The following is a 22644-nucleotide window of genomic DNA, read 5'->3' as shown; positions in this document are numbered from 1 at the left end:
GAAAAAAAAATCTAAATCCAATTCTAGCCCATTTAATCTTCCCTGGTCGGGTTTTTTTTTCGTTGCCTGAAAAAAACCATGTTTCATCTTAATGACAATTGATGGTGATGATGATGATAAGACACGTGGCCCCAAGGTCGTAAACATTTGCTTTTGGGGAGGTGGGTTGTCTCATTTTTTTTTATATACAGAACGTGTTTTTAATTCAATGGGCTAGATATAGATTGATTTAGATAATGGATAAGAGATAGTATAATGTGAAATTTGTGTTTTTCGTTGATGAATAATTGATCGGATACTGATGAACATCATACTGTGTGTGTGTCTGTGTGTTTATCATGATGATGATCCAGAAACAATAACAAAAAAAAAAGAACCAGCCCAAAATGATTGTTTTGACAATCATTGGTTTATTTGGATGATGACGACGACGACGACGACGAAACCATATGTCGATTATTTGACAAACAACAACCATTATTGAATGATGATCAAATTGAATGAATGGAGGCTGATGATGATGATGATGATGAAAAAAAATTTGATGCTCAAAGAGTGAAAAAGCATTCTCGGCCAACAATATTAAGCAATTTACATTGGAATTGTGAATTTAAATTTTGACTAAGCTAGTCCCAAAAAAAGCGATATGACACACACACACACACAGTTTGGACCATAAACCAAATGGATCAAAACAAAAAATGAGAAGGGGACAAATCATTTCCGGTTTTTTCATTAAAATAATAATAACAAACCACACAAATTACGGTTGTGTTACACGAACACAAATATTTCGAATCAAAGATGATGATGATGATCATCATCATAACAGCTTATCACATGCATACAAAGTCCATTCAATCCGCTTCAATAAGCTTGTTGGTTGTGTGTGTGTGTGTGTGTGTGTGTGTGTGTGTGTGTGTGTGTGTGTGTGTGTGTGTGTGTGTGTGTGTGTATTGTATTGAATTGAATTGACCACGATCGTAGGGTAGAAAGAAAAAAAGAGAGAGAAAAAAAACGTAATCAAAATCAATTGGAACAAATGTTTGCAAAAAAAAAAAAAAAAAAATGAACGAAAGCTTAGATCTAGGTCCTACGCAATAACAAAAGCCGAAATTTTTCATATCAAGTATCTTATTCAATCAATAATAGATTGTTGCGGTTGTTGTTGTTGTTGTTGTCGTTGTTTTCACTACTTACTTTGGGTCTATCGATTTGATCGATTCACTAACACTCAGACACACATGAAAATAAAACACGTTTTCGCTTTTATCCACTACGCAATCTAATCTCCTCATCATCTGATCACCATCACCATCATCAATGATCTTTAACCAGCATCACACGTTACACACATATCCAGAAGGTTGACAGCTTTTCATAGATAAAAATGAAACAACCCCCATAGAAAAAAAATTTTACAGACCGATTGAATGGGCTGAAAAGAAAAAAAAACTTCAAAATTTTTTTTTTTTTGATTACATTTGATGGATCGAATCTTGACGGATTTGATTCGATTTTTATTTTTAATTTTGGCTGTAAAATAAAAAAAAAAACAAAAAAAAATTAATATCAAAAATCAATCAATGGCAATATATTTACCATTACGTTGTTTGCTTGTTGTGGTTGGCATTCGGTAGCTAATCACCGGTCTATTTTTGGCCGAAAAAAAAACAACACAATATCTGAATGCTGAATGAGTGCATTTTAGTGAATGTGTGGTCGATTTTTTTTTTGGTTGTAAAATAGAAAAATTTTAGAAAAAAAACGGTAAATTAAAAAATGAACAACAACTAACTGAAATGAAATGAAAATAACCATTTCGGTTCATTTTCGACACTCGGTTCTTTCGTTGATTGATTGTTTGTGTTATTCGAATGAATATCTTCTGCCATTGTTTCGTTTGGTTGAACAATGATAATGGTTACTGGTGGTGATGGTGGTAAAAACAAAATTTTAAATCACAGGGGTGTTGTCCAATTTGACGAAAACGGCGAAAAAAAAAACATTTTTGCAAATGATCATCATCAATTGATTAATTAATGAAGAAAATTTTTTTACAAATTGAGTAATGAAAATGAAAATGCAAGTTTTTTTTGTTGTCTTCAATCGTTGAAATCCGGATATGTAGTGGAGAAATTTTCTTGAAGAAAAAGAAAAAAACAAGCGTCATCGTCGTCGTTGAATCCTTTTGGCACTATTTTTATTTTCATTAATTTTTTTTATAGTTTGTTTTTCTTGTTTGTCTGCGATTTTTTTTTGTTTTGTTATGTTTTGTTTATTAATAACTTTTTTTCAGACTTGTCATGCCCCCCATGTCTTGTCTGTATATTCGTTTTCGAATGCATATATCCAAATTGGATGGACAGCATAATCGATTGTTTGAATCGATAGTCATAGTTTTCATTCAATTCTTCATTAATTATTATATATGGCCAAAATCATCATCAGACAACCCTTTTTTTATGGCTTTATTTTGTTTATATTATATGATATGAAGCTGAATTTAATCTAAATCATATCGATTGACTGATGAATCAAATTCGAATCGATGTTGTTCAATAAATGACGGGCGGAAATGATTGTCTAATTTTTTTTCTCTCTCTCAACACACGATTGTTTCTCCTCTTTTTTGATCATTATCATCATTGGATTTTAATCTTTACCATTACCTTTCACGTTTAAATTAGACGATTAATGATTCGGACATTTCGGGTGCGATCTTTATTTGATTGAGAAAAGAAAAAAATTTTCCCAAAAAAAAAACACGCCCGGTATTTGTCATCATCATCATCATCATCATCATCGGATTAAATGAAAAATTTTCATCATCATTTTTTTTAGGCGATAAAAGTGTTAATATTTGGAGGCCATCTGATCTTCTGAACGTCATAAATTTATTTATAATGGAATGGCTTTCGTATCAAATCGTATCAGGTGTGAGGTAAAGTCAAATCGAATCAAATCAAATCAAATCAAGTCAAATCAAAAAAACTAGATTTCAATGAGTGGTAACTATTTAGACATGATGATGATCGACAAAAATAAACCAAAAAAAAAAATCGAGGGTTGATGATCTATTTTCGAATTTTTTTTTCTTTTCTTTTTGAATTTGCGCGCCATTATTATTTTACCTATTAAAAATACCTACCTACAACAACTGCTAATAGCACATATAACCTATTGCCTGATCTAATGTTATGTAGTATACACACACACACACACAGTAGTAGCAAGTAAATATACTGAATTGAACTCTATGTTCGGTCGAATTTGATGATTAAAAATTATGTGCTACTACTACAAACTAATAATTACCGCCTTTTTCTTCATATATCTCTATTTCGTTTTTCATTCTCTCTCTTTTTCTCTTTTATAAACGTTTCTCTTCTTTTTCCAATTGTCCGTTCATTGATGATGATGATGATCAGTTTCAAATTGTTATCCGTCATGTAATGATGATCATTGGTGATGTCACCTTTTTTTTGTTCATCCGTGAACCAACGATTCGTCAACAAAAAAAAATTAATCAAATTTCAAAAATTTAATTGAAACAGAAAATAAAAACCAAATTTCATCATCTTCATCAATTTTCCTGTTGAAAATTCTATTTTTCATACATTCATTCATATTCGACAGGTTTAATTTTCAAAATCATCGAATTCTCGAATTTCATACACTGTAAACAAAAAAACGAAAAAGGAAATCTTTTCGAAATTATTACCTTTTTGTGTCTGTTTTCGTGTGACATGTCAACGAGTCAAAATTGTTAATTGAAAAAAAATCCTCATTCATTCATCATCAATCAAACAATTGAATGTTTTTTTTTTTTTTTGATTATCAATTACCCAAAAGAATGGCCAAAATGATTTCTGTTTTGATCGCAATCAATTAATCTTGAAAAATTTTCTTTCAAATCGATAGAATCAGTTTGTTTTTTTTTTGTTGCTGTTGCCATTCGATTCTTGTTGGCAGTCTACATTGTGTTGAATATTTTTTCGCTATTGAATTTTCATCATTTCACCTTTCTGTGTATGTCTGTGTGTGTGTGTGTATGTGCATTTAATTTTGATTTTGTCCTTGCAAATCTTCATCATCATAATCTTCATCATCATCATCATCATCATCGACAAACTACTAAACGACAACAATTTGTTATCTACAAAATCAATGTGTGTGTTGTGTATTGAAAGTGAATCCATTTTTCTTCATTGTATCAATGTTTTTATTGTGGATTTTTTGTTGTTGTTGTCGTTGTTGTCATTGGCTTTTATCAAATTCATAATCTATTCATAATTTAAATTCATCATTTTTTTTTATTTTGCTGTCGTTATTATTGTGTTCAATCCATTCATCATCATCATCATCATCATTTTTTGTTGTTGTTGTCGTCAATATTAATTTCGAAATTTCGAATCCTTAACAACAAAAAAGGTTAGTGTTTTTTTTTTTTTTTTTTTTTGGTCACATTCGTTCGATTATTCGATTCAAAACAATCGATAGTATCGTACATCCACATAGATAATTTGATTCATACAGGATCAGGTAAAAAGATTTATTCTTTATTTGATCAGATACAAAAAAACCGATAGAATCAAATTGACATTATTTCAATTTGAATGATGATTACCTTTCATTCATTGTGAATGATCATCATCATCATTTAAATATATGCAACAATCCATTCATCATCAAACAAATAGATGATGAAACAAACAACTATGACACAACAACAACAACAAACACAAAATAAAAACAATCAAATTGATTGCCGTTTCGGGTACTGTTTGTCGACATCGAATCTTTCCTTGTTCTGTTGGTTTCTCATTTTCAAATCGTGAACCAGTCAAACATATATTGATATTGATATTTTATTATCATTTTGTTGATATCCACAAAACAATGAAAATGATAATTTTTCTTCCCCTATAGGTAATAATGAAATGGTGGTGGTTTCTAGCAATATAAGCAATAATGAGCAAACAAAAAATTTTTTTTCCCTTTTGATGATGATGATATCACATTGAAATTATCATTATCCATATGAAGCCATAATAAATAAGGCCAATTATCCATTGAATATATTGATAATAACCGAATTTGAGCATATGAATTGAAATTTGGATTTTCATGTCTCTATTCATATGGTATGCCATAATGATATACATTCATATTTTTTTTCTGATAATTCCATTCCATTGGCTTCCATTTCATTGTTCATTTGAAACCAAAATGATGTTGTTTTTTTCTTGTTTCATTTGTTTAGACAACATTGACACATTGATTTCCATAATATTTTTTCTTTCTTCCTTCTCCCTTCACCTGAGAGAATCCTTACACATCAAACATTTATGTATTGAAAAATTCATGGATAATTCAACAAACCAAACAATTCATCATTGGTAGTTAAATGATGATGATGATGATGAAGATGAAATTCATGCATGCAAACAAGTTGTCTATTTGTTTAGCCTGTTTGATAATTTATTCAAAATTTTATTTACATTTTTTTGACATTCAAACACATTTACAATTTGAAATGAACATTGGTGTTTCTATATGCATATTATAAGATTAACTGAAGAATTTTTTTTTCTTGTTTATTTTAATTTTGATCCAAAAAAAAAACCAAAAACAACGAACAAACGAACGAACGAACAAAAAATATCGGTTGTCATGATCGAGGTTGTCGAGGTAACTTGAATGTTTTTGTTTTCGTTTTCACTCATTCGATGATTTTTTTTTTTTGCTTGTTTTGTTTGTTTTTAAGCTTACAAATCCACATATACACTGGTTGATATTATCATTATCGATGACGACGATGATGACACGTTATCATCATCATCATCATCTTTCATCATCATATTCATCAAGTAAATGTGAAAAAAAAATTTTTTTTTCTTTCCATTTCAATCTATGTCATGGCTTTAGCCATTAGGAAAATGTATGTATTTGTTTCGTGTGTGTGTGTGGTTGATTTTTTTTTCTGAATGTAAAAAATCAAATCAAATGTTTTCAATGTTGTTCGTTTGATGATTATTACATGGTTACCTGGATACAGAAAAAAAAACCATGAATCATTTTCAATTTTTTCATTTTGCAAAAATATCAGATTGGAAACAAAAAACAGTAGCTGGTTGTATCTGTAATTGGATTTTGTTTTTTGTTTGTTTTTTTTTTGCCCACTTGAAAAACAAACAAACAAAATAAAATAAACATGGTTTATATTTCCGGTTTTTTCTCAAGTTTTGAATTTGATAGTTAAATAATGGGAAAAGGACGTTTTGTGTGTGTGTGTGTGTGGTGGTGGTGGATAGAATCGTCTGACATCATGATCATTGTAGAATCTCATGGCATTTTTTGTTTGTTTCAAGTTGAAAAACTTTTTTTCTTGTTTTGAACTAAATATCATTAAGTTTGACATGATGATCAAATTTCAAAAATATGATCTTGTTTTTTTTTATAGAAACAAATGATTTTTATCTTTGATCATGTTTTAAAGCCAAATGACAACGAAGACAACGACGAGATGATTGTCATGTTACCATAAATTGATGATGATGATGATTCATAATGATCAAGTTGAAGAATATCATTCAAATGGTTATATCAAGGTTGATCATTTAAATATTTTCAATGAATGAAATGAAATGTATTTGAATTTCCTGAAACTTTCTTTTTCTTATTTTTTTTTCTTTTTTGTTGTTGTTGCTTTACTCCCACGCCATATGTGTGTGTGTGTGTATGTTTTGTTGAGCCAAATGTGTGTTTTATCTAAATTTGAACAATTTCATTCAAATCATTTCAATCCATTCATTCATTCATTCATTCGAATCATTATTCGTAGTTATGTTTTATTGACATATTTTTTTTTCTTCTCTCATTTCATTTCATTGATGGTCATGACTGTCATCTGTTGTTGTTGTTGTTGTTGTATGGGTCATAAAGGTGTCTTTACCGCTTTAGGTTGTGTTAGCTAGGTTTGTTGGTTCACCTGGATTTTTTTTCTCTTTTTCTTTTTTGGAACAAACTACCTGGACGGTAGTTGTTTCATGGCTCGTGTCGAATGTCCACATCTGTGTGTGTGTATGTGTGTTAGTCTGTGTCTGTCTATGTGATGGCCTGTCCATTTTTTTTCACTGGTACCATTCGACGACCTTGTTTTCGTCGTTATCACCTTGTCTTTACTACTACTGTTCATACGAACAATTGGATCGCTAGTTTTTTTTCTTCATTCTTGCTAGCCGCCGACAATCAACAACCCCTTTTTTAATGTCGACAAACTAAAATTGTTAGCTAGCCAGTCAGCCACCTTGACCTTATGGTCAATTTAAAATGGAATTCAAAAAAAAAAAAAAAAAAAAATAATTGACAGTCAACACATGGTGTTGTTGTTGTTGATATTGGTTTGAAATCTACACATTTCTATCCATATCTTCTTGTCAATGAATGATAATAATGTGGAATGTTATTATTTTATCTACCTTAATAGAATTGTTCATTTTGTTGTTGCTGTTTGTTTGATTTGATTGATTGCCCTACATTTTGCCAAATGATCATCTATATAGAACAATAAAGAAATTGTGTTATTGTAACTATTATGATGAACAATGTACGGAAACCGTTTACATTGGCCCTAGGTGGTAAGAATCAACATTATCATTGATGAATAATTTTCAGGTAGTTTTTTTTTCGTTGTTGTTGTTTATGAATCAGAAGCTTGAGAATGAATGAATGAATAAAAAAGCCGAAAATTCTGATCATCAATTTGTTCATTTGTTTGTCTGTTTACTCATCTCGGCATGCGTTTGACTTTGACTTTTTTTTCGTTGTTGTTGTTTTGACGATTCCATTCCATTCCACGAAACTGGTGGTCATTGTAATAGCTTTTTTTCTGTTTATTTTGATTTTTTTCATACTTTTTTGCTTTACCATTATTCTTGATTCAAAGGTTGATTCTCACTCTCTCTCTCTCTAGCTCTTTCTCATTTTTTTCTTCATTGATAATAAAATGATCAACCACCACCATCATCATCATAGATAATATGAAAACAGAAAGAAAAAAAAATTATAACCCCAGCAAGAAAAAAAAGATCCTGTTTCGTAAATATTTTTTTGTTGTTGTTGTTGTTGTATATGAATGCCAGGTGGAAAAGATAATATAAGATGAGATGATATGATAGATTCCTATAGGGATCAATTTCATATTATTTATGAAAGTTAAAAGTTCATATGTCAAAGATGATGATGATGATGATGACCTATGGGCCACATATGTTTGTGTGTGTGTCAGGTCATCATCACTATCATATTCAACCATGTTGATGATACTATCATGATGATGATGATGATGATAATATATAAACCTGATAATTATATACATGGCGGGTATATTTTCAAAAAATTTTCCCAAAAAATTTTTTTTTCTCTTCATATGATTCAATCATCTGATGATCGATTCAATCAAATCGAATCAAAAGTACAGTATTTTTTATATGAAAAATTTCAATTGTGAAATTTCAAATTTCATTTTTTTCCACAATTTCATTTCATTTTATCTTGTCGATTATTTTTGTTGTCGTTGTTGTTATTGTTCGACAACAATTTCCCAAAAAAAATAATAATAATTTTCGCTTGTTGTTGTTGTTGTTTCAAGTGTTTTTATCTTGTCTTGTTGTCAACCTGTTTGGTTTTGTTGTATATATCTATGTGCAACAAGTGTCGAAATGTGTCGTGTTGTTTTGTTTATATCTTGTAAATACTGAAAATGTTTAAAAATATTTGGCATTGTTTTTCGCTCTATTTCATTCTTGATTTTTTTGTTGTTGTTGTTTTGCTATCTATCCATTACATAACAGATAATAAATGAATGAATGAACGACGACGATGACGACTATATTTAGCAATGAAAAAAAAGAAATTTTGTCTAAATTGATGTTTGATATATACACCGGAAGTTTTTGAGAATTTTTTTCCGGTTATATTTTCATAAAAAAAACAACTTGAAAAGTACAAAGAATACCTTCTGGATACTCTTTAACACATCATAAAAAACAAAAAAAAAATTCTCATCTCATCTTTTATTTATTTATTCAGTGATGTCCGAAATAATGATGGACAGCTTATTTTATTCTAATTTTCAAATGATGATGAAGACATTATTTATGTCACATTTAAATTATCCACATGGAAAATGGATGTGAATACCATCCATTTTTATTTACCATTTTTTTTTTGTTTATTCGATTGGTTGGTTGGTCGATTTGGTTGGTTGAGTTGTTTTTTATAATCACACCGATAGCATATCAACCATTCAACCATGTAAATTTTGGCTCTATGAATTTATGAATATTCACTGCTGGAGTGCATAACAATAAAGATGGGAATGGAAAAACTTCATTTGAAAACCTTTCATGAATTTGTTGTTGTCGTTGTTGTTGTTGTTGTTGTTTACTCCCACAACACTTTTGTTTATCATTCATTCAACCATCCATCCATCCGATTCATTTATTTCAATCTATTCTAAACCAATACAGACAATTTGCCATAAATCCTTGTTTGTCAAGAAACTTTTCATTTCACGTTTGTGAAAAAAAAGATTTTTTTTTTTTTTTTGCTGAAAATTTACGATCTTTTTCGTTTGTTATCTTATCTAATTTTTCTTTTCTCTTGTTTGTTGTTTGGCCAAATATTTCCATCTTCCACAATATTTCATTGACTGATTTGTTTCGTTTCGTTTTTGTGTAATGTTTTTTTTTTTTTTTTGTTCATTGGAAAAACCAAACGAATACGTTTATGATGAGAAAAGAAATTTTGTACGATTTTTTTTTGCTTTTGTTCCATAATGCATTCACACACACACACAAATATCACCAACCAAACAAAATACCGTACTATCACTTGCCACAGGTGAATCGATCGACATAAAACTTGAAACCGAAAAGGAATTTATTAGAATCTATTGATTGTGATAGTGGTCATCAGTAGCTAGTAGTAGTTAGTTAATTACAAAAAAAAATCTATCCTATTTTGGGTCGTTGTTTTGACCCTGAGGACCTTGGTGTTTACATTCATTCATCATTGTGGTTTTTGCTTCTTCATTTGTGTTAGATTGATTCCAGGAATTTCTTTTTATTTCGTTGACCTTGAGGTCAACGTTATTATTATTATTATCATCATCATTACTGTTTATTATTGTCTAAATAATGAAATGTAAAAAATTCCGATACAAAATCTGGTTTTTTTGTGTTTTTTCATCAAAAAAATCAAGAATAAAAATTTTCAAACATAATGAAGGTCATGTTGTTGTTTGAAAATCAACAACACGTGATCATCACGGATCACGCGTATTTTTCACATTTTCACCTGTCCACCCTATTTTATGGGTAATTAATAATTGATGATGATGATGAAAAAATTGACCTAATTTATTTCTCATTTGTTTCTAGAGTTCATTAAAAGTTAATTGACTGTTTTCTTTTCTGATTTGTTATCGTTTTTTTTTAACAATCAACAACCATAAATTTGAATGCTGTGTTGGATTTGGTTGTTTCTGTTTGTTTGTGCAATTCAAACTCCTTTTGATAATCAAAACTGTCATTTTTTTATTATTTCCTTTGATCATTCTTTTTTTTGGTGTTGATGAATAAATTCCGGTAGTAATCTTTGTCCTGTGTTATCTAATGTCTATGTTTATGACAATCAATAAGCTATTGCTGCTACTGGGATTCATTCAAATGTTGATGATCATATTACTTGGTTACCTTGGTTACCGTCTAATATTATCACATTTTTGGATTTTTCTTTTCAAGTCCTGATTCTGTCAATTTTTTTTCATGGAAAAAATTTCTGTTTCTATTCTGGAATTTGATTAGAAAAAATTTCCGTCAGAAAAAAAAACCACTTGGATTGTTTATTCTCCAATCACTTAGAGAAAGCGAAATATCCAGGTTATACAAACAAAATGGTTTTGGTATTGCATTTCCGTGGCGACATTTTTTTTTCCTTCAATAATAATAAAATCTCTTTTCAAATCTTGTAAAATCGATGCTTACTTTATATGATTTCTCTATATTGGTAAAAAACCAATCATCATGTACGAATGATTTTTTTTATTCATCGATAATTAAACTTTGATTGGAAACTTTTGGTATCAAAAAAAAGTTGGAAAGAAAATTGCCGATAATTCCAATTTTTTTTTTGGTTTGACTGACTGGAGCCTTGACAATTTGTTGGTTGACATCACTTTACTTATCACCATATAGCGATTAATTATTGGGGAAATTTTCCATTGTAGTTTCTGGTGATTGCTTGATTCCTGAAATATCAAATACAGTGCGATTCAAGATGATTCGACACAAACACAAACACACACAAAAAAAAACTAGAGAGAGATTATCTCATCATTTGGATTACAAGTACCATTTGCACACACACACACACACACACTTGGTTGTCATTGTTTGGTTGCCTGGCAAAATCCATAGCAAAAAAAAAAAAGAAAAAAAAATTTGAAACACCGACCACCAATCACAATTTGGTGACAAATTTTTTTTTACCCAATTTATTGTTGTTGCCTCTTTAATCATTTATGACAAATAAAATAAAAAAAATGTTTGATTGACAAGTGTAAATATTTTTTCAACATTAAATATATGCTGTGTGTGTACGTGATGCAAGCGAAATACCACATATAGCCAACAAATTTTTGTTTTTCTCTCTTTCTCTCTCTCTCTCAATTATTTTATTCTTTTCACATTCCATGGAATTTTGGATGAAAATCAACCGATAACGGATTGAAGTTAAAGTCAGAACTGGCAGAATCAGATCCATGGATATGAATATTTTCTTTGACATTGAAAATTAATGTAAACGAATGATTACCAATCATCATCATCATCATCATCATAGGAATAATGGTGATGACTTTTTTTGATGACAAATATAATCAAAAAAAAACCCGGTGAAATACTAGTCATACAAGTTGTGTGATTTAACTTTTTTTTTGTTGTTGCTTACATAAATGATGATGATGATCAGATGATCAAATATGAAATGAAATGAAATTGGAAAAAGTAGCATGAAATATTATGGTTTGTTGTCCAAATATTTACTGCTAAATACTGGTATAAATTTTTCCTTTTTTTTCTCTTGATCATTATTGTTGATTGTTGATGTTGGTTGGTTGATTCGACCTTTTACCTTTTTATTTTCTTTCTACAAAAGCTTTCCACTTAAATATCTCGTTAGTTTTTTCTCTGTGTGTATATGTGTGTTGGTTTTACTTGTGATCAATATTTTTTGCTGCTCATCTTCATTTACGATGATGATGATTATTATGGTGGTAGTAAAAGTGTCGATGAACTTTTGATGATGACGATTAGTTAGATTTTCGATGGGTTTTGCTCATGAAAAAAAAAACGTCATAGCCTGGTCAAATGATGGAAATTATCATTATTATTCTATGGTCGTTTAAATATAGTTTGGCTGGCTAGACACGCACACACACACACGTTCAAAGGACCAATGAATGAGTATCAATGGTCCCTCATGATGAATAAAAATGACCTGATAATTGGATGATAATGTCTTGACTCTTGTTGTTTGTCTCGTGCGTATGCCACAAGTATATCATACACACAAATGTACAATTCAAAGAAAAATGAAAACATACATATACCGAATGTGTTTTTCATTTTATTTTTTATTTTTTTGCTCTAATTATCTCACCTTTGCTGTTTATATTTATACCAATGAGAGTGAGGTCCAAATAATGAAAACAAAAACCTCACCTAAAAGTCAATTCATTTTTTTTCTATTTTACAACAGAAAAATATCAAAAGTTGATTATTTGATAATAGGCACCTATATAGTCGTATTATTTTCATATTTTATTTATTATATACGACCGGTACTCAAACACACAGAAAAAAATGCCGGCCAAATATATGTTGTTGTTGACCATAAATCAAGGTATTATTTTTCCACAGCATAACATTGCGAAATATATGATGATGATGATGAGTCTTATAATTGTAGGTTTTTGTTGTTGTTTTTTGGTTTTTCAGATGTCTTTGTTAAGATGAGATGAGAATGTATGAGATTTAAGTTCTTTTTTTCGTGATATTTGATGATGGTGGTGGTGGTGGATTTTTCTCCACTTTCAAATGAAACATGGTTTTTGTTGTTGTTGTTGTTGAAAATGCAGCAAATTTGTTTTGATGAATTATGGTGTAATTTTTTGTTTTTTTTTGTTTCATTTTAGTCATGAAAGAGTTTAAATGATGATGACAATAGGTCATGGTCAATATGACCATTGATCCGTATCGATAATTAGTTGATTGGATTTTAATTTTTTCAAAAAAAAAATTGAAAAAAAACCATTCACTCTTTTAATTATACCTAGATTCATTTAATTTTTTTTTGTTTTGTTTTGATCCACATTTCATTTGATTGTCACATCAACAACAACAACATTTATCATCTTCTTACATGGATGAATAAATTCATATGAAATTCTTTCACACACACACAATGCATCGACCGAGTTTTTCAATTTTTTTTTCATTTTCATCTTTAGGTCATTAGGTTTAACCCCTTTTTTTCCATCATTATGATTTTGACATTTTTTCTTCTGTGTTCATTTCCTTGAATGTCTATATATATAACAAGGTCGCCGACATGATGTTGATGATGATGATGATAATTACAATGATGATTAGTATAATAATGAAAGGGTTGAATTGTGATTATATCATTCAATGAGATTTTTTTTTTTGTAAAATTTCCATTGGATAATAATGATTTACCCTGCCCATTTTTTTTTGTTTCTTCTCAGAAACTAACCTTTCTTTATCTACCTACATACACCGTATATATAGCTAATAATGGTATATCTGAACTTTGAATGATCCATATTATGAGATTGTGTGCTCTGTGTGTGTGTGTGTGTCTGTATAAGACAGATTTCCAAGAAAAAAAATCGGATTCTTTTATCTTTTCCTGAATTTTATTGTTGGTGAATGAATGAATGAATGTATGAATAGGAAACGTTTCCTTTATAAATCAATGAGTTTTTTTTTAAAAAACCAAATGGGTGAATTCGTTTTATTAAACCCTTTTTTCCCGTTCCATTCCATTCCGTTTTTTTTTTTGTTTATTTGTTTGAAAGCGCTGGAAATCCAAATTGAATTGTTTCTGGTTGTTGTTTAAGGAAAAAATATTTTTTTTTTTTTTTTTGATATGCATATATGTGAGAACACAAGCTCTCCATAGTCTTAACCGTGAATTGTGAACCAAAAAAAAAAAAAAAAAAAAATTTTCATTTTGAAATGGTATTTTTTTCCCCACTGGCCATTGAAACCCATCCAATACACAAATTTTTTTTTCTCATTTCTGTTTCATCTTTGTTCTTTGTTCTTCGACACAAACCAACACACACACACGCATTTTTGTTCAAGGACAATGGTAATGGATGCAAATTAAAAAAAAGGCCACATGTGGCTTGGTTACATTTTGGCTCAAATTTCATAGTGCAAAAATAAAAAACAAAAAAAATTTTCACATCATTTTTATCATGTAATTTGTGTATGTATGGTCCATGTATTATGTACAAACAAACACAAAAATGATATGTAAATGTTCACTTTTTTGTTAGACACTGACATAATTTGTCCGTCCATCCATGTGGTCAAACAAAACAACAACAAAATAGATCCAAAAAAAAGCCAATTTTCTTTTTGATTCCATCATGATGATTTATATTCATTCAAAAAAAACTCTTTCTTTTTTTTGTGCATGAATGATTATTACACCAACATTGAGCATACAAAGACATTTGATATGATTGAAATTTTCGAATAAAACCAATGGATTCTATTGTTCTTTGGTTGTTGTTGTTATTTTTTTCATTTTGTTCATATTGTGGTTTATAAAAGCGTCAAAACAAACATTATGAATTTTCATTTCTGAATTACTGGACACAGACACACACATACACACAGTAGAAATATCGTCATTTTTTTTCATGACCTTCAAAATGGATTTTCATTTCTTGCCTTCAAACATCATTTAATATTTTCAATTTCATATTTCAAATCAGTTGCTGTTGTTGTTGTTTTTTGTTTTGAATTCAATCTCCAATAGAAATGGAATCTCATACATGCACAATGGAAATCGAATTGGCTTTAATAGTAAGGTTTATAAGTTCAGTAGGTGGATGATGATGATGATGGTTTGGATGTGTATTTGGCCATTGTCTTTTCTTTTTTCATTTCGTCTATTTCGTTTATGTTTTTTTCTACATTATTCATCAAGTGATGAAAACACACACACACACAAATAGGACAATTTCAATGATTGTCAATTGTTACCATTTTTTTTTCGTCCTGGGTGATTGTTCCTTTATCATCATCATCATCATCATCATCAAATTCTCTTTCTTTAATATTATAAGTCGTTCATTTTGAAAACTTAATCCATCCATCATCATCTGTGTGTGTGTGTGTTTGAGGATTTAATGGAAAGTTTTTTTTTCGATTTCCGCTGTAAATAATCAAAAAAAAACATTGATCTACATTCGATTGCCTTGAGGGATGAAAAAAAACTGATGAATAAAAATGTTAAATATCGATATGATGACCAAAAAAAAAATCGATTCGATTTCCGTCTATGATTCATACCCTACGGGTTGTTGTTTGGGTATGCGAGATGTTTTTTTTTACTCTGGGAATTTTTTTTCTGGAAAAAAAATTCCCTCAACTGGATTGTTCCATTTTATTCACAAACACGACAGGGTAATCCACTCTTTTTTGTCGTATATTTGTGTGTGTGTGTGTGTGCATTTTTCGATAATTTGTTGAATTTTGATGATGATGATGATCAAAATTGATGAAGGATCCATTCATTTTAATTTGCAATTTTTTTTTCATTCATTCATTCATTCAAATTTAACATTTTTATTTCATAGCATTGAATTCAGCATTAGAATGAATTAGTGTTGAAGCACGCACACATGTATGTCTGGTGTGTTTGCAGGAAAAAAAAACAACTGAAGGATACATTTCGTGTTACAAATGTGAATGAATGTCAAGTTCATTCGCCTCCAAGTGGTGTTTGGTGGTAAAAGAGAGAGAGAGAAAAGTAACAAAAAAAAACAAAACAAAACAAAACCAGCTTATACCAAAAAGGTAATAAATATATACGTTGTGTTCGGGCTGGGCAAACGCTTCCTGGAACGGACAATTTTTTTTTTCTTTTCAACGATGATGAATTATCATATATGAACGAACGACAACAAACTGGTGCTGGTATAGAAAAAGATTCAAGATGGAATCGGTGATTTTTTTTCGTTGTTGTTGTTATTTCCAGAATGAAATCTAAAAACAAAACAAAACAAAAAAAAAGATGATTTATTCGATGTCAGATGAACTGATACAAATACATACGTGATATCACTATTGATTGTAAATTGCACGAATTATAGATATGATGATGATGATATTCATCATTTGTGTTTTGTTTTTTTTTTGTTGTGGGCATCACGAAAAGTTTTTTTTTGTTTTTTTCCCCTCTGAATCATGAATTTGATCAATCGATGATGATGATGATGATGATGAAACCATTGCTATACGCCCACCATATATTATTGCCACTGGTGTTTGTTTGATGAAAATTTAAAAAAAAATTTTTACTGGTCATTTTTGAAAATTCATCAAACAAACCCGAATCGTCATCATCATCATCATCACATAATTTTCATTTACATTTGATTTATGTTTCTTCTCTATCTATCTACCTATTTTTTTTTCTCTTCAATTTAGATTGATTAAAATGATTTTTTTTTTAATTTCTCATTGAATGTGTGGAGGAGTGATGATGATAACATATCATAATAATAATTATGGTAATCATCAAAAATCTGTGGATGATGATGATGATGATGATGATAATGTTGGCTGAATTCATATCAATTTGTTTCATTTGGGCGAAAAAATTTGAATTATTTTTTTCTCTCTTTTTTTGGGTGCTCATTTCATCAAGATGAAATATTCACAATCTTTTAATCATTTCATTACAATATTTCTTCTTGTGATAAGAAACAGTGTGGGTGTATATTGCCAATGATATTTATACTGGCTAGCACTGAATATGATTTTTTTTTACCTAGATGAATAATGTTCTGCTTTATGGTAATGGGGTCGATAAATGGTTTTTTTTTCGGTGTTTGCTTTGGTGAAATTCTTGCATTTTTCATTTTGTAATTTTCTAATTCCCGAAATGATGATGATAAGATTAACCAGACATTTTTTTTCCATGACGATTACAAATTACAAATTGAATTGAAATTTTTTTTCCCTAGTATTTCACTCTCAAATCAAAAAGTATGGTGCTTGATGGAATTTTGAAAGGTTTCGTTTTTTGCTGTTTCTGAATTCAAAATTTTTTTTTTTATGACCAAAAATTCAATTTTGTGTATATATACGACAGCTTTATTTTATGGGATTTTTTTTCTCTCTGTTGCTAATTTTTTTTTATTATTATTTGGCCACCATTATGATGCTGAGATTGTGTGTCTGTCTGTCTGTCTGTGTCTTTTTCAGTTTTTTTTTGCAATTTTTCAATCTCTGTTTCAATATACATTGAAAAAAAATGACCCAATAATCCACGTGCTTGCACGTGTGTGTGTTTGATGTGTATCCAAAAGATTAGCCATAATATATGGGCGGCTATACACACACACACACACACATCCAGCATACTGCACTATCTCTCTCTCTCTCTCTTTCTCCTTGGGCTTGGTTTTGTACAATCACAAACAATTCACTTTTATATTCTTCTTGGAATTTTCAATTTTTTTTTTGTTCTGTCGCTTCTTGTTCAAAGATATTGACAGTAGATAAGTGAAAAAAATTCGATCTAGTTTTTTAACTTTACTTTCAGATTGTCGTTGTTGTTGTTATTGTTGTTACTGTGTGTTTGCCTCCAGTAATGAATTTTTTTTTATATATGTTTCTGTAATGTAATCTTCTTAGGATTTTTTTTTTTAAGAAAAAAGAAAAAAAAATAGAAAGAAAGAAATCCGAATATAGTCAACTGAATGACAATGTTGAATATGTTGGCAAAAAAAAAAAAAAATCAATGCAAATAAATAAATAAATAACAAATATCAAAACCGAATGTCAAAGATATGAAGGTCATATATGACCACGATTATGACGACGACTGGTGGCATTCTAGTCAAAATTGATGGCCAACCATATTATGAGATTTTATTTTTTTTTACAAATTGATTGACGAAATGGTGATGAATCTCTATTTAGCCACACGTTTAAAAATGGCCAATACCATGTCATTATTATTCTTTCAAACAATTTTTGATTATCTTCATCGATCTATAATAGTGATTGATTGATTGATATTGTGTTTCAATAAAAATTTAAAAAAAAAATTTCTTTCAATCGATATCGACATCTTTATATATTTAATTCAAACATTTCTTCTCATTCATTCGGCGTGTTTTTATAAACACCTTATTTGTTCTTCTTCTTCTCCGTCGCATATCCGCCCTCACAATTTACGAAATCAATGAAAAAACAAAAAAAAAAGAAAGAAAAATTCAATTTAAGAAAATCAAATTCTTTAGTTTTTTTCACACATTGTCGATAAATCCGATAAAAAGAACAACAACAAAAAAAAAAATTTCCGAACAACAACCCTTTTACGGAAACTAACAATAATAAGACAAAACAAAACAAAACAAACAATCATCATCCAATATATATTGATAAACGATGATTGTTTGACGTCAAACTATTGGTCAACCATACTGTGAATTTACAGAAAAAAAGCTACAATGTTTAAATATTTGAAAAATACTTCAGGAGTAAACATGAAATGAAAAAAAAACCTGTCAAAACATTTCATCATCATCATCATAGTTTTTTTTTTGTTTTTTGCAAAATCTTTTCCGTTTAATTGATTTTAATCTTTTTCTGTTGGATTACTGATTGTCAAATACCGATTTCGATGATGATGATGATGATGATGATGGTGATCCAGGAACGGTCAATTTGAAACAAGCTGGATTCAGATTTTGTTTGTTTTCACCTTCTTTTTCTTCCTTTTTCTTACTCTTGCTTAAAATGGATTTACATAATCTGGATTGATTGAATCAAATTTGCATTTAAATTATTTTTAATCTCAACCAAGAAAAAAAATTTCTTTTTCAGATTTTGTAAACTGACAACATTATTATTGTTTGTACCACTACACAAACAATATTTGGTGGTGATTTAATCGACAAATGACAAATGATGGACAGCTATCAATCAATTCATACAGATCAGATCAGAATCAGACATTAACAAACAAAAAAACTTGTGCTTGATTTTGCATTAAAATTTTCAAAACTTTTAAAGAAAATTTAAAATTAAATCTGAAAATTAACATATCGGATAATCATCATATACTGATGAATCTCTCTCTGTGTGTGTGTTTGTGTGTGAGATAAACTTTTCAAGATGTGAAATCTATGATGATGATGATGATGATGAAAATTCATAATGACCACTTGAGGTGAACGAATTCAGAAAAATGTTCATTTTCTCTGGACGACGACGACGACAAATTTTTTTTTTAAGACAGAACTGAATCAATTCCATCATAATGTCCATTATCGTTTGATTTAAAAAAAACCCTTCCACATGATGTAATATTATAATTTATTTATTTGAAAAGGATTAAATTGCCATTAATCTTGTGTGCGGTCTCATCATCATCATCATCATATGTCATTATATGTCATTTGTCATGTGTCATGTGTCATCTTCTTTTTTTTTCTTGTCCTAATAGATAAATGGAACATGGATTGATAGAAGAAGAAAAAAAAACATAAGCTTAACATAACATAACATGTCATTCACCGTGTATATATATTACATGATGATTATATGATAAGGATTAAAAACATATATAACTCTTTCTCATCATTAGCATCTTTTTTTTCTATTTTGACTTAATCTCTCTTTAGCATTTTTGCACTTGGATAAAAATAGTTTTTATTCATATTTTTTGTTGTTGTTATGGAAATAGGAATTTAATTCCTTTTCCGTCCCCCCCACTTTATACTTCTATTGAAAGAATTCAATTAACGCCTTTTTCTTGTTGTCCTGTTGATGATGATGACCTATCGATATTGATGTTTTTTTTTTGTTGCTGTTAATCATGATTTTAATAATGATGATGATGATGATGATAATCTGATCATCACGATCAATTTTACGTTTGTTGTTGTTGTTGTTGTGGATGATAACGATGATTATGTTCATAATTTTATTTTGATGATAAAGATGATGATCCTTACATGACATTAAGTGATGAACTTTGACATTTGGTCGTAAAAAAACTAGGAATATTTAATGTAACAGAAATTCTGCAATCAATGATGTTGATTATTGACCAAAAAGTTTACAAAATATCTTGATCGACGAAAGTGAAACAAAAAGGTCACCATCAATCATATGAGTTTAACAACAACAAGTGTTCTCAATGATGATAAAAAAAATGATCATTAACATCAATATCATCAATCGATCGATCGATGATGACCACGACAGCTTGGTTGATTTTCATTTCCAGAATTGAAAATCAATATCTTATCTCACTTTATCCATCATCATCATCATCATCATCATCATGGATTTACAGGTTTTACAGTGTTTACATATTTTCATCTCCATCTATACACAACGATATATATATTCAACTTTTTGATTTAATGTTTGTTTTTTTTTCAACTATACCTGTTTTTTTTCCAAATTCAATCATGAATCATGATTATAACTTTTTTTTTATTCATTATTATTAAAAGTGTCGGCGACCTATGCTAGTTAAAAAAATAAAACAAAATCTGATGATAGATATCATCATCATCATCAGCAGCATCGAGAAAATATGACCTTTGATTATGAATGTATGCAACAAAAAAAAAAATTTATTGATTCTTGATAATTATTTTCAATGAAAAATGAAAATCAATTTACAATGTTAATGTTGAATGGCAATCTATCATTTTGACGCGCACACACACACACACATACTTGAGAAATTCTTGAAAAAAAATTGAAAAATTTTTGGGGTGTGACCACAACAAACATTCATTCATTCGTATAATCATCATTTATCATTTCATAATTTTATTCATTCATCTACAAATGAAAATTGTCATATATGAGAAACATACGAATATTAGCCATCTTCTATCGAAATATACGTGCTTCAGTTTATGATCTGTATTATGATCAAACCACCACCACCACCACCACGACCATTAGATTTTACTTAATGATTATGGTTGAATAAATTTCTCATTTTTATTCTGTTTGTTTGTTTGGTCTGTTGTTTTGGCTAGAATTTCCGTTCATTTTTTTCTATCTCTCCCACTCTATGAATGAAGTGATATTAAATTATGAATATGAATTCCATAAGTCCAAAGATTCGGGTGTGTGTGTGTGTGTGAGTTTTTTTTTCATATGTTGGGCTTGTGATTAATAGTGTTTGATAACGAAAAACATATTTTTGATTGTAGCTTGTGGTTTGTCATTTTTTTTTCTGTTGATGGAAATACGGTGTGTTTGGTGGGTGGGTGGATGAGAGTGAATATATTGTATGGGTGATGATGATGATGATAATGATCTGGATGACACATTCTCATAGACATATGTGTGACATTTGTTTGTTTGTGTGTTTTTTTTACATATTTTGAATTCATAATGAACTTTTTTTTCATTCTGAATTATTATTCATATGTGTGTGTGGTTGATGACCATATCATAATGTGTAAAGAATATGTCAAAAATGAAAAAAAAAATTTGAAACAAATTTTGAATCACCATGACATGATGATGATGTTGGTCAATCTGAATTTTGCATAATTTTTTTCATTTAAATTGAATGGTGATGATGATGATCATCATGATCATCATCATCATGATTATCGAGATTTGCCCAGACAATCATTGTTGATGATCATCCACATCATTATGATCATCATCATCATCATCATCATTAACTTGCTTGTGAATAATCATCGATTTCTTCTTGTTCACCAATTTCAACATTTAATTCATCTGTCTTGCTTCTTCTTTGTTATTTCTAACTTTATTTCTAATCTCTGGATTTAACCACAAATGAACATTGATTTTTTTTACCATTTGATCTGGTTTGTCTCTTTTTTTTCTGTTCACCATTGTTTTGTTTTGTTTTGTTTTTTTGTTCAAATGAAAAAAAATTCAATACAACACCTGGCCCAGTTTGTTTATGGTGAATGGTGGCAACCAATATTTACACCTGGTCAAATGAAATGAATGCGCCTGAAAAAAAGTGATAGAATCCAACGATAATGGTGGTGGTGGTGGTGGTGGTGAATCACCTAAAAAATCCGCCGTATACGTTTTTGGTTCATTCATCTTCATTGTCACACATACGATTATAATGGGATGAAAACACACACACACACACACACGCATGACAGTTGAACGTTATGTTATGTTTTTGTTTTGTTTTTGTTTTGTTTAATTTATTTTCTCGTAGGTGATATTTTGATGGATTATCTATCGGAGCTATCACTTTTTTTCTTTGTTGTCA

General features: G+C 29.5%; 1 protein-coding gene across 2 annotated transcripts in view; it reads left to right on the top strand.

The window, feature by feature from the left end:
* The first annotated feature begins 3419 nt into the window (after window positions 1-3419).
* Window positions 3420-22644, top strand: part of LOC124496622 (uncharacterized) — a 40836-nt gene continuing 21611 nt past the window's right edge. The window contains exon 1 of one of the 2 annotated variants that reach the window (XM_047060158.2): window positions 3420-4434. The gene's annotated coding sequence lies outside the window, so the exon portion shown is untranslated. The remainder of the gene's footprint in view (window positions 4435-22644) is intronic. The other variant, XM_075732828.1, reaches the window with a different exon arrangement.

This window comes from Dermatophagoides farinae, chromosome 7, assembly GCF_024713945.1.
Source record: "Dermatophagoides farinae isolate YC_2012a chromosome 7, ASM2471394v1, whole genome shotgun sequence".
Lineage (NCBI taxonomy): Eukaryota > Metazoa > Arthropoda > Arachnida > Sarcoptiformes > Pyroglyphidae > Dermatophagoides > Dermatophagoides farinae.
This window is presented reverse-complemented; position numbering and strand designations above follow the sequence as displayed.